The following is a 6000-nucleotide window of genomic DNA, read 5'->3' as shown; positions in this document are numbered from 1 at the left end:
ATTTTCCAAAGAGTCTGTGAGGAATGAAAGGTGGAATCTGATTGGTTGCTAGGGGCAACTGAGCCAGTTTCACTTTACACCATGTCTGATAAATCTCCCCCTATGTGTCCAATGTTCCTATGTATGGAGAGGTCGACGGGAGAGATAACTGATGGACGAACTTAGTCGGCTGTCAGTCAATGACATTGTATGGGGACCTTAAAGGGGTAGTGCGGCGCTAAAAAATTATTCACAGAATAACACACGTTACAAAGTTATACAACTTTGTAATGTATGTTATGTCTGTGAATCGCCCCCTTCCCGTGTCCCACCACCCCCGCCCGTGTACCCGGAAGTGTTGGTGCATTATACATTACCTGATCCGTGTCTAGGGCCGTCCGCCATTTTGTGCCAAACGTCATCTTCGGACGCACGGCCGAATCCCTGCCGTCCTCGACACGGATCAGGTATTGTATAATGCACCACACATTTCCGGGTACACGGGCGGGGGTGGTGGGACACGGGAAGGGGGCGATTCACAGACATAACATACATTACAAAGTTGTATAACTTTGTAATGTGTTTTATTCTGTGAATAATTTTATAGCGCCGCACTACCCCTTTAAGACCCAAGTGATCAGCCGTGAACTGTGAAAGAACACAGCGCCACTGCAGGGCAAGCCATGTATTACAAAACTCTCATTCAATTTATGGGCGCGCCTCCCATAGACTCCCAGTATGACACGGAGGCTGTTGGGATTCCACCAGTTTTACTCCATGTGAACGGAGCTCTATGCATTACTAATAGAGATGAGAAAACCTCGAGCATGCTCGAGTCGATCCGAACCCATACTTTCAGCATTTGATTAGCGGTGGCTGCTGAACTTGGATAAAGCCCTAAGATTGTCTGGAAAACATGGATATAGTCATTGGCTGTATCCATGTTTTCCAGACAATCTTAGAGCTTTATCCAACTTCAGCAGCCACCACTAATCAAATGCCGAACGTTCGGGTTCGGATCAACTCGAACCCGAACCCGGTTCACTCATCTCTAATTATTAACATGTCCTCCAGAAACCAAGGACATGCCTATACGGTCCACTCTTCGCTCTGGTTCATAGATGAGGGCCCTGAACATTACATCCCAATAAGTTAATTCAGATTTTCCTAGCAGAATATTAAAGTGTAAAGAGTAAATAAAGAGTATTAAGAAAAACTTTACAGGTACACGTCAAAAGTTCTGCGAAGACCCCCACCAATTAGAAGAAGTATGAGAAGAGAGAAGAGGGCGGTAGCGAACTGCATTTCCCCAATGTTAATCCTCTGTATAGCAGCCCCATATACAAACAATAGGATGTATAGGATGTAGGTTGCAGTGTAGAGTGAAAAACCCTTTAAAAAAAGTCAATGGTAGATACTAGAGATGAGCAAACCTCGAGCAGGCTCGGGCTCATCCGACCGCTCTGCATTTGATTATCGGTGGATGAGGTTGGATGCAGCCTGGATCCATGATGTCCCGGACTCACTTGGGCCACATCCAACTTCTTCAGCCACCAGTAATCAAATACAGAGCGTTTAGGTTTGAGTTTCGCTCACCTCTAGTAGATACAGAATACACACTCACTAAACTATAGATAGGATAAGACTCCCCTGAGAGGTATCCCAATCATCAGACCCCGACTATATGAATGATAGGTCAGAGGTATTTTCTGGGAAATCCCCCCGTCGGCGCAGATCAGTGAAGTTATCTTTCCATCTCACGGATCGGCTGAAGTCGCCTCTACAGATCAGTTCAACTTTCTTTTCACGTCTGACGGGCCGTTCCTGACATCCTGACTGTGGATACAACAAAGCCTCCTCTGTTCCCCGTCACTCTCAGCCCCCAGGTAGATGACCTTTTGCCTTGAAATCTGTTGACTTAATAGTAAGGATCAGGAGAGTCTATAAATGTCTTTGAGCGAAGGCATCAGCACACAACGGGTCTACTTCACGCAGGATGAAGCCCTATTGTAGCTGACAGTAGCCTGGAGCAGAACTCATCCAGACCGGGCGACACACAATCTGCTTTACAGGGAAAGGTGAATCCATGTCAGCGGTAATGACGCTCCCAAGATGAAGGTCAAGATTAAGAAGAAAGGACGCTTTTCACCATACGACAGGCGGAACGGAATTACGGCGGCCGCAGTAATAACTATACTTTTTCATTACACAATTTATTACATGTCAAGAGGGAAACAAAAAGTTTTTGAAAGTTTTTATGTTTTTGTCAAGTTGTTACATGTCGGGGATTCTGCATGAGAAAACTCACTATTCTGCCATAGATAAAAGTGGAGACTGATCCCAAGTGCCAAAATGGCAAGTCACATGACCCATCAAAGCTCATCAACGCCTCATAAAAGATGTGTACACATTAGAAAAGTACTCAATGTATGTAGTATACTGGCAGAATTGTAGGGGTCCCTGTCTAATAGGGTCAGGATTACAGCCGAAAGTTGACAAAGTAGGGATGGGGAACCTGCCACCCTTCAATGGCTGCAAAACTAAATAGAAATAAATTGTAGTTTTGCAACAGCTGAAGGTTCCCCATCCCTGACTTAAAGGGGTTGTCCAGGATTACAAAAACATGGCAGCTTTCTTCCAAAAACAGCTCCACACGTTGTGTGTGATATCGCAGTTCATCCCAATGCAATTAAATGGAGCAGAGCTGCGATACCGAAACCAACCTTTGGACAGACTGGTGTGGTGCTCTTTTTGGAAGAAAGCTGCCATTCCCCCCCCCCCCCCCCAAAGAGGTTATCCAGAACTATGAAAACATGGCCTCTTCCAGAGACAGCAACGCTCTAGTCTCCGCTTCAGGTGTAGTTTGCAATTCAGCTCCATTCACTTCAATGCAACCGAGTTTACAAAACCTGCACCCAAACTGGAGACTGGAGTGGTGCAGTTTGGATCTTTTAAAAAACGTGGGCTTAGTTGTGGGATGCTCCTGATGCTGGTCTATCGAATTACCACTCAGCCTTTTTAAGTTGTATTTGTTTATATTCTGTGACTTATTCGTTCCAGCACTTTGACTGGACTTTATTTCATTCACTGTTACGTATCAGGTGTGTGATTGTGTCAAAGTTCCTTATAAAGAATTTCAAAAAGCGGTGCTGTCTATGAAAGAAAGTGGCCATGTTTTTGTAGTGCTGGATAACCCCTTTAATCCTGGACAGCCCCTTTAAAAGTGCAGTAGATTGAAATTTTGACCCTCTCATGGTAAAAGTAGTCCGTGCGCTGTTTAAAAATACAGACGATGTGCTACGGAATGGAGTTTGAAGCTCCTGGGGTTGTCAGTCATGAGGAGGCTGGGAGCTCCAAAACCGTTTAAATCTTAGCGCTACTGTACTCACACAGCATCAGTACAATTGTGCAAAGAACCGCTTTGGAGCTCCCTGCATCATAATGAATCTTGATGCCGGGAGCTCCGTATTCTAGTGTGTGTAGCACATTGTCCGTACAGAATGAATGTAGCTAGTAGGATATCACTTTCTAACATATACCCCTGATGTAGCACATTTCCTAATGTGCCTACAGGAGCATTAGGATGCATTCACATGCAGCAGATTTCAGTGACTATCCTTTTACCCCACAGCCCTGGCAGTATAGAAGATTGGACCTTGGCATGGATATTCTGTGGATAGTCATTCACTCTCCAGGGATTCCACTTTTTTTTCCTTTGGCTTTAGTAAATGGCCTCTTCTCTTAAAGGAGAAGTCCAGTGAAAATTTTTATTAAAAGTACTGTATTGCCCCCCCTAAAGTTATACAAATCCCCAATATACACTTATTACGGGAAATGCTTATAAAGTGCTTTTTTCCCTGCACCTACTACTGCATCAAGGCTTCACTTCCTGGATAAAATGGTGATGTCACGACCCGACTCCCAGAGCTGTGCGGGCTGTGGCTGCTGGAGAGGATGATGGCAGGGGGATGCTCAGTGTCCCTCCAGTGCCCTGTGTCCCTCAGTGTCCCTCTGCCATCATCCTCTCCAGCAGACACAGCCCGCACAGCTCTGGGAGTCGGGGCGTGACATCATTATGTTATCCAGGAAGTGAAGCCTTGATACAGTAGCAAGTGCAGGGAAAAAGCACTTTATAAGCATTTCCTGTAATAAGTCTATATTGGTGATTTCTATAACTTTTGGGGGGGGAATACAATACTTTAATAAAAATTTTCGCCTGACTTCTCCTTTAAATAAGGACTGTCAGTCAGAAACACTTTCCATGAGTGAAGAATTCTGATTGGTCATCCCCCCCCTCGATTAGGACAGGGATGGGAATCCTGAGGTCCTCCAGCTGTTGCAAAACTACAATTCACATTGTGTCCAGGCATGATGGGAATTGTAGTTTTGCGACAGCTGGAGAGCCAAAGTTTTCCCATCCCTGGATTAGTAGCTGGGAGAGGGGCGCAGCAGTGCATTTCCCTCCCTAACACGCAGCAATCTCCATCCAGTAGCTCTATTATATATGTATATCGGGCCAATGGATGGAGAGGACTGCCAGCAGGGAACTGTAGAGCGAAACCCTGTGCTTCTCTCCCCTCGGTCACCTGATCGGTGTCTCAGCAGTGACAGTTCTTCTCTTATGAGGAATCCAAATGAATGAGCTAATGGCCATATTTATCCAGTGACACAATATACCCAGTAAGGCTAAATATTCTGTTTGTATCTCAATTTCTTTTTTTTATTTGTTAAATCCCTCCTGTACCTATCCCTAATCTTCCCTACAGTAACTCCACCCCACCTCACCCCGCCATTGTAGTGCAGCGTCTGTATATACAGTGGCAGTCTCCTCCATGTACACTGTGCTGGCCTTGGTGCAGTGTATAAAGACACTACACTACCACAGTATATATACACACTATACTGTATATAATGTGGCAGTGCAGTGTCTATACACAGAACCAGCACAGTGTACATGGAGGAGACTGCCACTGTATATACAGACTCTGTGCACACTGTGGCAGTCTCTTCCATGTACACTGTGCCGGGCCTGGTGCTGTGTATAGCCATGCTGCACTCAAGCACGGTCCCCAGCCTGCTGGTACCTGTCAGACCTCTGATTTTGCAGATTTTTTTAATCAAATTTATGATTGAAAAAAATAAATAAAATTTTTTAAAAAATCTGTCCTCTCCTTCTAGAAACATATTTTTGAGAGCAAATGGTGACTACACAATAAGCCGCATGTTTGCACACCAAACCTGACCCTGGTGATGCCGATGGAGGATCACAGACTCCAGGAGGAGCATGTCCGACCTACCATTCATAAGTTCTCCAAGAGCCATTGGGTGACATTTACCTTTATAAGCTATGTTCATTACGTTTCCATCGTTTGCCAAGTAAACAGATCAGTGGAAAGTACTTCTTTAGCTACACGTGGTGCTTTATATAGACTGCAAAATGACTCCACACAATTTTGTTTGCTGTCTGGTGTGCTTCTTTAAATATTTTACCTTTCGTACTTACAGGAGTACTAAACCGTAAAAAATTATTTCTTTTAAATCAAACGGTGTCAGAAAGTTATACAGATTTGTAAGTTACTTCTATTTAAAAATCTCAAGCCTTCAGCTGCCGTATGCCCTGCACGAAGTGGTGTATTCTCTCTAGTCTGACACAGGGCTCTCTGCTGCCACCTTGTGTGTGAACATGTCCGTTTCCAGTAACAGCACCACTCTCAGTTTTGCAGCTCCGTTCCATTAAAATGAAGGGAGCTTAATTGCAATACCATACACATCCTGAAGACAGAGGGTGGTGCTGTTTCTAATCCTGGATTACCCCTTTAATAAATGAAGAGCCCATCACCTGAATTACATATTGTCCAACTTTCATCTGTTTTGAAGCATCAGAAGTAACGGCAGACAGAGCAGGTATAAATTCACTGACCTGACCTATTTAACAAATATTTTATTCCACTGTAAGGTAAAGCTTCTAACCAGCTTACAATTATCTGGTGACACATATTAATAGCGTGCAATGAAGCATCA

The 6000-nt window shown here is 44.4% G+C and overlaps 1 protein-coding gene across 1 annotated transcript in view; it reads right to left on the bottom strand.

Annotated features, from left to right (window-relative positions):
- Nucleotides 1–6000, bottom strand: part of SAE1 (SUMO1 activating enzyme subunit 1) — a 36929-nt gene that overhangs the window by 11038 nt on the left and 19891 nt on the right. The gene's annotated exons all lie outside the window — the stretch shown is intronic.

Source organism: Dendropsophus ebraccatus, chromosome 10 (genome assembly GCF_027789765.1).
Source record: "Dendropsophus ebraccatus isolate aDenEbr1 chromosome 10, aDenEbr1.pat, whole genome shotgun sequence".
Classification (NCBI taxonomy): Eukaryota; Metazoa; Chordata; class Amphibia; order Anura; family Hylidae; genus Dendropsophus; species Dendropsophus ebraccatus.
Note: the sequence above shows the minus strand (reverse complement) of the source record. Positions and strands in the feature narration are given on the sequence as shown.